General features: G+C 38.3%; 1 protein-coding gene across 10 annotated transcripts in view; it reads left to right on the top strand.

The window, feature by feature from the left end:
* Positions 1-12,469, top strand: part of Sv (paired box protein shaven) — a 176,885-nt gene that overhangs the window by 23,475 nt on the left and 140,941 nt on the right. For 7 of the 10 annotated variants that reach the window (XM_083052368.1, XM_083052364.1, XM_083052363.1 and 4 more), the window contains one exon: positions 8,012-8,056. The exons of 2 other annotated variants lie outside the window; for them this stretch is intronic. The gene's annotated coding sequence lies outside the window, so the exon portion shown is untranslated. Of the gene's footprint in view, positions 1-1,550; positions 1,604-8,011; positions 8,057-12,469 lie in introns of those variants that run through there. One more of the 10 variants, XM_083052360.1, reaches the window with a different exon arrangement.

Below are 12,469 nucleotides of genomic sequence, written 5' to 3'. Positions count from 1 at the left end.
CGATCGCTTGCTTCTCTTTCTAGGATTATTCTATTCGCGCGATTTTACACGCAACGAGATGTTACATATACGTATGTATGTAGGCCCAATATAAACGCAAGTAAATTAGAGATCGTCGTGCCGCAATTATTCAGTCAGGCATCTGTAAAGAATGCGTTACCGCCGGCATTAGGAACGTTATTCAAACAAAATTAACTCTATTAATTTTAAGACGATCGGACTCCCGTACCTCGCCGATTCCAGCCCGAGCTCTCCTCGTTCCTTTGCTTGTTATACGCCGTCGAAGTTATCGCTTTCGTCGAACTAGATTATTGCGCCGATAAAATACAAAGAATCGCGCGCGCACGCGTTACTTCCTACTTGGAGTAATCCGCTGATTAATCGACCGGCTCATAAATTGACCCGTCAAGATCCTCATCGATAAAACGACACGCGAGTCGTCTGACACGATATTTCGGCAATATGATCGGATCGGTCGCGTATGACAGGGTTGGTGTCTCCGACGTGCGCTGACAGTTTTATTCGCTCATTACGTGCCCAATAATTGGATCGACTATATGACTACATAAATAAACGCGTGTATGAAGTCGATAAATTTTGATCTCCGGACAACGACTCGAACTTGGTGCTCGAGAAGCTCGAGTCGACAGGCCGATATCTTTGCATCGAACGGATAAGATCGGGCCCAATGCACTCGTGCCCGATGCAAACTGGCCCCCTTTCTCGGCTCATTATTCGAAAAAAATTCGTTTCTAATCGCGCGCGCGTATATATACACACACACACACACAGGCGGCATCTGCCCCGCTATTTTCACCCTTACGTCTTCCACCCTGTAGAACGTTCACCCCAAGACAACTGCTTCTCCTTAGGGGCAGTTGCGGCGTCAGGTGGTACCCGTTAAAGTCGGCCGAAAAGTCGTTGGCGAGTCGAGGGAACACGAGTTGACAGTCGATAGCAACGACGACGACCTCGTGTTGCCTTAATAACGGGCGAGGCCATCATTAGAATCGATAATGGCGCGTCATCTGTCAACAGCGGCGATACATGTATCGCGATAGCGGCGCGAAGAATGCTCCCGAGAGATTAATCTGTTACATCTTAAAAAGGGAGGGGGCTTGTCTATTTTCTCCGATCCTCCTCCGAAACGAATAATAATCCGATGAAGAATCTTTCGTGCCGATCGCGCGCATTCGTCAAGATTTCGATCTCTATATTTGAGAGATCATCCGACGCGCATCTTACTCGACATTCTTTTGTCCGAGAATGTCACTGTTGTAAATCTGTTCGCACGTTACGATCGCGCAGATAACATCCGTCAGCGCGGACTCGACGGAATCCCAAGCCAATCGTATTCAGGAGAGGGAGGGAGAAGAGAGGAGGACGATGACGGTTTGTCGCGCGGTCGTCATTATCCCAGCTGGACATCCGCATAATTTCCTACCGTCATTCGCGTCTAAGCGTCTACAACTCATTCTCTCTACGAGAAGAAGGGAGGGCGCGGATCTCCATAAATGCAAGTGGCTTGATAGAGAATTTCAATAGTTGCTCAACGTCGTTCTCCGATGACGACGCGTTCGCGACGCCGCGACAGAGTTGCAATGTAAGCGATTGTCATCATTAGCGCCAAACAAAATGTCGAATAGCAATCATTAACGCAATGTGAAATGTGTTATCTAATCATTCCAGCTCTTGTAACGGAGAAGAATTTAATATTAATAATTGAATCCCGGGAAAAAAATATGATTTTACGCAGCAGTTACCAAGTAACTCTGTTTTCTTCACGTTTGTAATTCTGGAGAGTACTTTGATATTCTGGAGGGTTGACTAGAGATATTGTGCGCGTGTCCTGGACATGTCGCATTCAGGGCACGAATCCATCGCGACTTTCTCAGATGGCTTTCTCGCGATACTCGTCGTCCACGGATGCAGCGGAGTTTTCTATTTTTCGACGCGGATTCCCGCGTCTCTCGCCGCGCGGGATCTCGATCAGGAATCGCACATCGGGATTCTCCGATGACGTTGCGAATCTACGCGCTGCGCCCGTCCCGCGCTTCGATTCAGATAACGTTCATCTTCGCGAGAGGAAGTCGCGTGATTTTCAGTCGGAATAAGACTATGTGCATCTCCACCTCGCTGTGCAATTTCAACTTTTAAGATTGTCACTCGCTCGTTGACTGTTTATCTGATTTACACTTTGGCTCGTTCTCTGTTTTCTCAAAATTCTCTTTCGATTTCCATCATTAGAATTGAACAGATAATTTAAAATACTTTGCCCAGGTAGAAATTTACAATGACTCTTAGCATTGATTGATATTTAATTTTTATTAAAGCTCTGGATTAGTTTTGTTAAAGTCTGGATTAGTACCTAAATATAGTAAAGAAATTGATAAATATTTAGATTGTTTTATAGAGATAAAATCATATTTAAAAATAACAAGACTAACAATTTTTATTTTACAACGTTCAGTAATCGCGCTTGCAGACTTTATATCCAGTACGTGAGGGAAATTTAAATGCGAAAATGATATGTTGCAACTGGTTAACAAAGAAATTGATATATTTTTATTTTTCATTCTATTGAAAGAATTCAATATACATATATAGTTGATAGAAAAATTGATTGAATTTCTCATCCGATTCCACATAAAAATATGTTGATTTTACTTAAAATTAAATAAAATTAATTAAAAATTAAAAAAATTAAAAATTTTCACTTTTAGATTCTACATTAAAAATCCATATTTAGACACGAAATTTTTAATCATCAATATAATAAATTTATTTAGGAAAGGGCATTCTAATCAAAATCTGCGCTGTATCTGGAAAAATCTTGGGAAATTTCTATGTGGATTATAACGTTGCAAAATGGACAGCCATTGCCGCAATCACGTTCGCGGCCTAGTAACATTCCCCGTCTATGTAACGATCTATGTGCACGGCGTTAGCGCGGTTTTTTTTTTGTTTATATATTTTTTTACACGCGCGCTTGTGTAAGTATTTTGCGCGACTGACGAAGACTCTACCTTGCTATTATCTATTTGCGCCATTATATGTCTTCTATGCGACGCGGAATGCGGTTTGGATATAATAATCCTGATTCAAAAACCCGATCCGTCCTAATGCAATCTGTCTGTCGATCCTTACCGCATCCAGATACGTCTATAATATTGAGCGATGTGGCGTTATCGTGTTCCATTTTATATCACGTTCGCGTAAGATTGTTCACTCGCGCGTATAAGTAAAACGATCCAGTAACACTTGCACAATCTCATGTTAACACCATGATCATGATATTATGTAAAATTGGTGAGCGAAAACTAATTAACGCTCAAAGTATACAAACGATTTACAGATTTATGATATGTTATTTGAGCACCCACAAAAAGTGCTGGATAATATTTCATTTAGATCATTATTTTCATATCATTTCATATCATATCATATATGTATATTTGCAACAGATTCCGATGTATAGGTAGGTAGTTTCCTCTCCTAATCAATCAGCTGTAATCGTTAGAATTACGGATAATTTACGAGCAACGGATATGACACGATATCGATCGCGGATGGTGGATCGATTGCGTTTGCTGGCCGATAGGCATCTAATTCATCGAGACCCGTTACGGATCCCCGGACTGTCATCGGTAAAAGACCGGCGACAAGCCGGTCGGCCGAGATATCCAGCGAGATCTGAATGATGATCTATTCGATCGCGCGCGGTTCGCCTCGTCTCGCTCCTCTTGCATTGTTCATCAACGGAGATCGTCGGGTGGTTAATTGCGGAACGGCCCTCGTCGCCCGGCTGTACAGTTAACCGGACGGCTGCACCGCATGATGCGCTCTCGCCGCATGCGGCTCGCAGCACGGAACCGCATACGTCTCCCGCAACTGCGCCACGCGGGACAATTGCCCCGTAGTACAGGTAGCTCTCTCGGATCTATTTATAGTGCACGAAGCCGACCGGCGCTCTCTATACACGCTCCACGATCTCTCGGAAAGCGTGTTTGCAAATGCCATGCGTGCGTGCGTACGCGCGCCACACCTATCTATCTACGCGTGTATATTCGCGAGCGAGTGCGGCAGCCTCCACCCGCGCGATCGCTAATCGAGAGCAGCATCGCTCTCGGAGACGCTACGCCAATGTTGTTGACTCCCTTCGACTTTTCACTGCACCGGCAATAATCCGGCCATTTAATCATCTTTCCACAACGGGATATAATTGCTATTCGCGGTATAATTACTATCTGCGTAGAAAAATTTCTGGAATTTAATTGGAATCTAGACAGATTTTTCAAAAGAATCATGGATTCCGGTTTGGAAGTCTATAAAGAAGTGTAATATTTTAAAAACGCCATTCTAAGTGTGGGAAAAAATTCAAGCAAATTCTTTTTACTTTCTTTAATGTGTTGCTTGAAAAATTTTTTCCCATTTCAATAATACAATTAAGCAGAATATTTCAAACACTTTGCCTAGATAAAAACTTATAATAGTTCAATTAGCATTAATTAATATATAACTTTCTTAAAGCTCTGAATCAAATATTGGGAAGAAATAATTTAAATAATCATCCTATCTACATATGTAGATAGAATTAGATTTTAAGATAATAAGAGAACAGATGCTAACATTTTTTATCTTATGATTAATAATCGAACTGTAGGCTTTATATCCAATTTGTGACTGAAATTTAAAAAATACGCGAAAATCTATACATTGCAGAGCAATAAACAAAAAAAATATAGTTATATTTTTTATTCTATTAAAAGAATAGTTGATATGGGATTTTTGATTTTATAAAAATATATTGATTTTATTTAACCTAATTCTCTTCTGCCAAAAATGATGCGAATTTTTACATTTGTTTCTATTTTGATTTTAAATCGAACCAAATAGAATAAAAATGGAATTACTTGGTACGATATATTTATTTATGATAAATTTAATAATTTAAACATTCTGATCGAAATCTAAATCTGGGAAAATCTTGCAAAATTTTATACGAGAAACAAATATTTGCAATGCAAATTTGTTCTATTTTATGTTTCGTATCCACGTGGATGAGATTCATTCACGGCGTGACAGTACGATATTTCGAGGTCGTGTAGGCAATTGACAGGTGTATTTTCCGAACGATTTGCGTGTGATATTTGTACTCTTAATATACGTTTGTTAGTGTCACGAAATATTCGCGGTTCATGAATCTTTATTGCGCCCTGGTTTGCGAGCCCTGATCGCGCATAATCTCCATTTTTCGCGCGAAAACTCGTTTTATCATGAGAAAAAAAAACAGTCGGGCAACACCGGCCGGCCGGCCACCTGTGCGGTATGCAAATGCGCAACGACTAATTTCTAATTCACTACCGAAAGTAAACGGTTCGGCCAGATGACGGCAATGTTGTTCGGTATCGCGCAGCGGGCGAGTCGAATTGAAACTGGCACGCCGACATTTCCCGGATTTTCGCCCTAATCAAAGATAACGACTGTTTAATTTCGTAAAACGACGTAAAGCAACCGGCCATTAACCCCCGTGAATGTTTATAGAAAATTGAAAAGAAAAAAAGGAAGGAAGAAAAACGATTTGCACGGTCCGATGCCTCCGAAATCTTAAAAGCGATTAATTATCGAGAAATATAAATCAAATGATGATAATCTGATAAGTAACCTACTATTAAATATACTAAGTGAAATTGCGAAACACATTTAATATCTTTATCGCGAATCGTATGTGCGAGATATCAAGTGGCGGCGCGTGTGTTTGAAGGAGATAATTATGTCTTTCACATCGCGTGACTTTGTACCTGAATATCGTAGCTTTCCTTATTGTTTTTGAGCGATTCGTAATTATGTACAGGCTTTCTTCTCTGTTTACCGATCACCCGATGGAGCCCAATAGTCGTACAGCAGCTGCATACATGTATAATCATTTATCACGCGGTAGGAAAGCAGTCGTTTCATTTTAAGCGAGAGACGTTTCTGCTCTTGTTATTTTTATACGGCACGCTTGTTAGTAACCGTTAACAGAGGACGATTACACATCGATATCTATGCAACACATACCTGTTGATAGTCTCCGTTCTCACTTCGGACATGATCGGGATATAGTCGAACAACTCATTTATCACATCATATTTTAGAGATCTGCGATTGAACCACTTATACTTCTCCGCAGTTAATCTCAAATCAACAAATGCGCAAGCAACTTGCTCTAGAGAAAGAGAAAAAAAGACAGAGAGAAAGAGAGCGGATTGTTAAATATTTATGAGTATAGTGATTTAATCAAATGCCAGTCACATTCGTTTCGAAATGTAGCATTAATACGGTATATGAGAAATTATGATTTACAGTGATCGGAAATCCAGTTATCCCTATCTTTCTTTCTCTTTATATATTTAAGATGGGAAAAAATGTTGACTACTCCTACATTAACCAAGATTTTGAAGTGTGCAATCACTAATATTATCGTACATCCCATTTATGGACAGACAATTTACATGTAATGTGTTTGACCAACACACTCTAAGCTTTTATATTTTTAAAATTATTACTTGAATGAATCCTTTTCAAAATTATTAAATTTATTATTATTTATTAATTTCTTTCAAGAACTTTTTTACTATAATATTTTCAACAAAAAAAACAAATATACAAATGTACAAATTATGAAAAGAAATTAATTCTTATATAAATAATTTAAAAATGTTTTAATAATTTTTAAATAATGCTGAAATATTTATTCTTCTTTTACAATTATAAATTACTCACCTCATGGTTGCTCTGCCGTTGTCTCATGCCTTCCCGGGCCTTTTCCTCCTCTATTGTTTGTTCTTTATTCGTTCCTTCATGACACTCACTCGCTCGCGAAAACGTCATTAATTACGATCACGTGTGTACTTATCACGAGCATGCAACGATTGCGCGACATTTTATGTTCCGATGTTAATCGCAATGCGTACTTTATTTGACATTGCAAATCAAAAATCACAGTTAAAAAGCGAGAAAGTATTATTTCTCAAAATGTTATTATTTTATATTATATCAGAGATAGGAAAATTGTTATAAAATGCGTGCGTATATTCGTTAGCAATAGAGATAACATTGTGTAAATCTTTCAGTGTCGAATCGTAGTAACCGTGATTTTCGCATTTTCTCGTCGCAATGTAAAATAAAGTGTGCGTCATGTACGATTAACGTCGGAATGTAAAGTGTCGCGCGATGGTAATTAATGTTTTCGCAAGTGTCGTGTGAGTGTTATGAAGGAGCAGCAAAGGATGAATAAGAAAAGAGGAAGAGGCCCGGAAAAAGGCATCTAGCGTTGACGGAGCAATCATGAGGTGAATGTAATTTATATAATTTTGTTAATTTATTATATCTTATTTGTGTAATTAACTGCTTATCATCGCGCTAGCGATTCACATCGTTGTATGTATTGTACTATTATTGCATATAATATATTATAACAATAAATGTTATTTTAAAATATATATTTAAAATATATAAAATTATCTATATATAAAATTAAGAATATTAATATTATAAATATATATTAAAATATTTTTAAAATATTTATAATTAATTCTTATATAGATTTATATAAAATATTATAACATTGTTCGAGATTTATAATTCTTTAAATTATTTATGTATAAGAATTAAATTATTCTTATGTATTATATATTATATATAAAACAATATATATATATATATATTAAACTTAAAATTAGTAAGGCTCTCAAGAATAAAACAATTCACAAAATGGTAGGCTAGAATGAGCCAACGCAGTTGTTAAGGCGTCGTGTATATATATATATATATATATATATATATATATATATATATATATATTCGTAAAACTTTACAATTTTATTTATTAAATATTTGTTTAAAGAGAATTAAAAACTGAAAATTAAAAACTGAATCATATGGGATAAACATTTTTCGAAATATTAATTACTTTGTGTTATATAATTTGTTATATTTTTCTAATTTGATATATTTTTCTATTTTGTAGATCAACGTTGTGTGCTTTACAATTTCGCCTTTGCACATCGTATCGGTGAGTCTTACATTATTATTTATTATTTATTATTTCTTTAATTATTATCTTAGCTTTTTGAGGTAACGAATTATGTCATAATATCACAAATACCAACACATAAAGTTTTAAATTTGTAATGCTGCAGTAGTTGAATTTTCTGAAAAATGTAAAATGTTTTAAAATTAACGAAACGAAATATATAAGTAAATTTTCGAAAAATTTAGTAATAAAAATATTTGAAATTCTCTCATTATTAAACAATATTTTGAGATAAAAAATCTTAACTTCTGGTTATATTTAAACGATTGCCTATCCATAATTAGCCAATTGCATCGCACATGTAGAACATTTATTGCCGTGCTTAATAATTAATTAATTATTGCGTCGCTTATTAAATTATTAAGAACAAGAATGCTTTTTTGCATCGTGTTGTATATAAGTTCTTAATATGTTAGCCTCGTTCTCCTTGCCTTTTGTGCACCCAAATCGTGATTTACGATCCGTAAATCCGTCAGAAGAATCTCAGACCGGTCGTTCAGTTTCTCAATAACCAATCTTTCGCTTCCGTTTGGTACGAGAAGGAAACTTTATGATCCTTTGCGCGGTACTTCGCCTACGGAATGTTTAATCTTAGATTTCTCGCGTCTTAGAGATCCTAGAGAGAGGAAGCTTTCGCAATAACTGTATTCTTATATACATAACTCTCGTCGCACGACGAAACCCCCGACAATATCATAAAACCGAGATCGAACGTAATTCGGATTTTCCGCGAAACTTGCATCGTGTTGTTGACGTCGTCGTAGAAATAAAAGAGAGCTTAATCGCGTCATAATATTCTTAAGGATTTAATCAGACATGCCTCGCCGGATGATAACAAATTAAACAGAGACATTTCGCAGTTGTTACGAACGATAATTCAGCGGCACAACCCGCCATATTTTCCCTCTTCAATTGGCAAAGGCTACAGGGATAAAAGCGTGTAAAACAGTGTCAATCATTAAGATATCGATATTTATAAATAATCTCATTGTCCATTTTATAATATATAAATAACTTAATTAGGATTAACGTGGATTAATTTAGATTTTTTTTATAAAAAAACGATTTTAGATATTACACGAAGTTATTATGATCTTAGAAAGCAATTGTTTTATATCTCCTTTATATCTTTTTTGATGCTTCTACATGTTGAAAAAACTTAATGAAAATAAATATTAATAAATATATAAATGTATGTGTATATGTATAGTCATACCTTATCAAAATTATATTTTTCTCTGAAATTGTTCTCTGAAATTTTGCTAAAAAGAAATTTACTTTAAATTCGCCAAACAAACACGATGCGATAAAAATGATAGCTATCTACATTTTGCACAGAGATTCGTATAAAAAATTAAGAATACAAAATATTAGAATTTTGAAAAGGAGATATAAGACGTAGCTTTTTTTCTTACTCTGCATATTTTGCATATTACTCGAACGAGTTGCGTATAATTAATGTCCTCCTTTGCCCCGTCTGTGCGTCGACTCGCGGCGCAGCAGCATGCGATGCATCATGCGGCACAACGAGGAATGCTCGCACGTCAAATGTGATCTATTCACGATGCTCCGATTTAAAACTATTTACGACGTAACACACGCTCTCGGCGACCCTTGTTGCGCACGAAACACCTCGTGGTTTTCGTGACGTAGCGGTCGAGCCTCGCGGCTTACAAATGCAAGAGTGTCAGTTATCCCGCGTGATTTAAAGAGTCACCTCTACATTACACGTCGAGAGGAAATGATGTGCGTGGCCGGGTAGAAAATTTCTTTCGAAATTTTCTCACTCTGTTGCGAGAGATCTTCTCTGCAGGAGGACGGTATCGCAATTCAAACGGTAGCCGGTGTATTACGCGATTAATTGCTCGCCGTTAGAACAATTGAGCAATTAACGGAGCGTTAAAAGTTAATCGTCAAATGCAACGTAAAGAGAACATGCTGGAGGAGATAATGGCTCGGTGTGTGTACGTGTATATAGCTCTGAAAGTTAACAGCGCGCGCTTGTTCCCGAGCTCACACGAGCTCGTGAATCCTCTTCTGGCAGACACGAAAAAGACTGCGCGAACCACGCCAGCTCGACCACGTCGCTCGCTATTGCATACCGAGAAAGTGTTACGGCGCCTTGTATGAGCGACCTTGGCACGACGTAGACGCACGTCGGGATGTCTCGCAAATTGCCGGAAATTTCCGTGGGAAACTATTCCGTTCGGCGGCGCGCACATTGTACGCTGCAATAGTGTGTTTGGCGTGTGTAATAGTACGCGCATAATAAACGAGAGACTGCGATCAACCGGCGAGTTGACGGACTATACATACACAATCTCGCACTTGGCACGGAGCTCTGCCAATCACTTTTTCGATCGCGGACAACCGCGATTGTGTGCACGATCGGAAATGACTTTACATAGTTCAATGGTATATAATACACGCACAGATATATATATATATATATATATATATATATATATATATATATATATATTACAAGTCCTTTTTCACAATAATAATCCGCTGACAGAATAATGTGTAAAGATATGTTAAGGCATGCGATAACACAATTCAACAAAAAAGAAGTTTGAAAAAAAGAATAATTATTTTTGAATGAAAAAAAAACTTTTAATGTCAAAAAAGAGTTGTATAATATGATATAAAATATGTTAAAAATAACATGTTAAAGTCTAACATTCTAAGAAATAATTACATTCTCTCTTTCGTTAATTGAAGAAAAATTATTTTTTTCTTTTAAATTGTTTAATTAATACCGAGAAATAAAATGTTTTCCCGACAGGAGACGAGACTGACGACAACTGTCTAGTGTTTAGTACTCGCATAACGACACAGAAAAGACATAATTATACGGCTGCGGTTTAGAAATAATTTAAATTCCGCCTCGCACGTCGTCAAGTCTAAAGCTCCGACTATTTGTTGCTCGCGGCAGGTGTATAAGGGGAAACGTTTTCCCCCGATATGTTTTCATCCACCCCCATCAAATAACCGGATATTTCCCGTGTCGGTACGTGTACGTCACCGTAGGAAACGAACGGTCGCGGATACGAATTAACGTCGAGTAATGGCAGGGCGTGCAACAAGTGCGACGTTGTGGGGTATCAGGTGCATGTGCGCTGGAAATACGGGCGTGCGTTAAAAGCGCGACCGTTGGTGAGAGAGATCGGCCTTCAGCACGTGACCGAGACTCCGCCAGATGGGCAGCCTATGGAGGAATGACATCTCGTTTTTTTTTTTCTTTCGAGTAATCGTTTCGAAAGATACCTTGGTCGCGTGCGCGAAATTGCGGGACTCTTGGCGGCAACCAGAATACCTTTCAGAGAAATAAATCTTCGGTAAAAGTCTCCTCTTAACGATCTAGCCGTTAATCCGCGGAAAAAATTTATCTCACACACGAAACAGGGTTTTCGAAAAAAGGGGGGTTCGAGAGAAACAATCTCGCGTCAATTTGTCGATCTTTGCGTCGATCATCGCCTTCCTTCGCAGAGATATCCTTTTGGAAACGCGTTTCTCCGCACACGCGTTAACAAGGCAATTAAGCCGTGGCCCGCAAATTACTCGATGCACGCTCCAATTCGGCCAACCGAATACGGCGAGGCGGAGAGAGAACCGGAAGCATCAGAATGCAATAATGCAAATGCGGCGAACTCGACTCGCGGAACGAAGAACGGTGTCGGCCGAATAGACTTCTCTCTCTCACTCCCTTTTTTTTAAATATTGATGGTGCTGTTTAACGATTTAAATCATGGAGGAGTATCGTTCGAGAAATATCGGTGCTAAGCGGTATCGGAGGCCGTTTCTACTACATGGTCTATCACAGGTGGAAGGCATACGGTCTTCGTGAAGGCACGCGAATGAGGTCTACTCGGTCGATCGGGTATCGCGAGTTGCGCGGCATGCAAGAGGGCGGGTCGAGATTTATCTAGCAAATAACCTCCTGTTGCTCACGCGTCCGTATACCATGTGTGGCAAAAGTTTCCAGACGGCGATCATATACGCACCGAGAAATGGTCGATTACTCTCGTCATCGTATTGGAAACAGCGGCAATGATTCGCGAATAGGCACGTTTCGATCGTATGCGCGTCAAAGAAAGTGCAATCTTTTAATAATATAATAATATCTTGTGACTTTTAGAATTCTCAACCCCGCCGTTTCCCTCTCCTATTTCGCGATTTAATTAGCTCAATTAATTTTCTAGGCAATGTGTCATTCTTGTGGATTGTGAGTCAATAATGATGACATTCCAATTATCGAATATGATATATCAGATGGCATTCGTCGAGAAAGTGACTTCTCGTTTGTTGAGAGTTATGACCGCGACTTGGCCGCTATCGATCACGCGCGATTTATTTCATGTTCGTTACGCATTACCGTTAGCGGTATAA

Source organism: Prenolepis imparis, unplaced genomic scaffold (assembly GCF_030444845.1).
Source record: "Prenolepis imparis isolate NDT839.2.m4 unplaced genomic scaffold, iyPreImpa1.0 SCAF_12, whole genome shotgun sequence".
Classification (NCBI taxonomy): domain Eukaryota; kingdom Metazoa; phylum Arthropoda; class Insecta; order Hymenoptera; family Formicidae; genus Prenolepis; species Prenolepis imparis.
Note: the sequence above shows the minus strand (reverse complement) of the source record. Positions and strands in the feature narration are given on the sequence as shown.